Source organism: Hyaena hyaena, unplaced genomic scaffold (genome assembly GCF_003009895.1).
Source record: "Hyaena hyaena isolate Hyena2069 unplaced genomic scaffold, ASM300989v1 scaffold_2009, whole genome shotgun sequence".
Classification (NCBI taxonomy): Eukaryota; Metazoa; Chordata; class Mammalia; order Carnivora; family Hyaenidae; genus Hyaena; species Hyaena hyaena.
The window spans coordinates 128,012-129,853 of NW_024082647.1; the positions used below are offsets into that span (position 1 = coordinate 128,012).

Below are 1,842 nucleotides of genomic sequence, written 5' to 3' on the forward strand. Positions count from 1 at the left end.
CTTTTTTCATCTCTACTAACCAGCACCGCTTTCCACCAGGGTTTATCGTGAAGCTAATGAATGAACTACGTATCCCCAAGTGCAACATAAATATTAAATAAATTTATCTGATAGACTGAGATATAACAGAATTTATGGGAATTAACTCTGGAGTAGTTTACCAGCTAGGGAACCTTAAAGCAGGGACCTTGATCAGACAGAAGTATGAAATAGAAGAGTGTATTCTAAATTGTAGTCATCAGAGTCACATTTTCATGATTCTCCATATTTAAATAACTCCTGAACTATTATTTAATATTTTCCTTTAAATCTACTCATTAAAAATCAATACTTTTTTCCTCAAAATTTTATATAAAATCAAAATAAAGGGGGGGGATGGAAACTTAATGGTTCAAGGGGCAGAAACAAGAGGAACATGGAGCTAGGCTCCAAGCTTTTCCAGAAAAATTCCTCCTTCTTGAAGTGTCCTCTTTGAAAATGAGACAGAGTTACTGACAGTCCCCCAGCCCCAATGCCCTGCCTCATTTTGGAGACAAGGTCAGAATCACAGTGGTCTGCGGACCAGAAGGGCTGGAGCGGGACAGCGGTCAAAGGGTTACAAGAAGTAGTTATCCGCAAGCTTCTTAGAGGGGATGCCACATATCTCTTGGGGGATAGCCTGGAAGATGATGAAATCTTTCTAGAGATGCTCATCCAACTCCCAGATGGCTGTCACATTCCTAGAATGGTAGAAACAGCACAGTGAGCAAAGTTTTCTTGAAGTGCCACCTATAACCTTTCCTCACCATTTGGTGGGCACAGCAGATCAGGCCAACATCTTTGGTTGCATGTTACTGTGAAATAGGTACACAGCCCCAGGGGCTGTCTTCAGGGTCTGGTGGCCCCCTCATGAGGCACCTCTTGCTTTCAGTCAATCATCTGAATCTGGTCTAGGGTCTGGATGGAGGGAGAGTGTACCAGTGCATGCAAAAGATTGCCATCAATGATGGTCAACAGACTGATGTAGTCAAAAGATCTCAGGGCAGCAGTACCATGTGGTCACTAAGTCATATTTGCACAGGCACTCAGCAAAGAAGCCATAGACTTGGGGGATCTGGTAGCTCTATTGGTTCCCCAGGATTTTGGTGATGTGGTCATTATATTAAACATTAAGCACCAGCAGCAGGAGAAATGTTTCAATGCCTAGAAACCATGATCCATAAAGTCTCCTATGAAAAGGTCGTTGATCTCAGGGACTTATCACCTGCACTGAACAGTTCCTTGAAGTCATAGAATTGTCCATGGATGTCACCATGTACTATGACTGGCAACTCCACCTTTTGTATGTTGGTCTCCTTTACCAAGATTTCTCCTGCCTTACTGTGCAGGACTCCTTGACTTCACTTTCCTGGATGATTTTGTAGCATGGCAGTTGCTCCCACTGCTCATTAAGGTAGCTGACCTTCACCCTGGCCCCAGAGCTCTGGCCCCCACCCCTGCACGGGTGAGCCAGCACACTCCACTGTGTGAGACTCTGGCGCTGGCTCTCTGGCTCTCTCCCTTCTGCTTCCTTCTACCTTGGCTCCTTGTCCTGCTGCTTAACTTTCCATCCTGTATCTTTTTGTAGCTTTTCTCCATCCTTACCTCTCGTCTTCCTTACTCTGTCTCTCTTGATTTCCATTCATTTCTTCTTCAGATTTTGACTATGTCTTCTTTCAATCTTTTTTTCAGTGAGGTGGTTCTGTTATTAGTCCACATTCATTGTCCTACATTTTTTTTTTTTTTACAAATAGTTTATTGTCAAATTAGTTTCTACATAACACTCAGTGCTCATCCCCAAAGTGCCCTCCTTCATGCCCATCC

The 1,842-nt window shown here is 43.5% G+C and overlaps 1 pseudogene; it reads right to left on the reverse strand.

Moving 5' to 3' along the window:
* Positions 1-595: 595 nt before the first annotated feature.
* On the reverse strand, positions 596-1,475 carry LOC120227117 (annotated as a pseudogene).
* Positions 1,476-1,842: the final 367 nt, after the last annotated feature.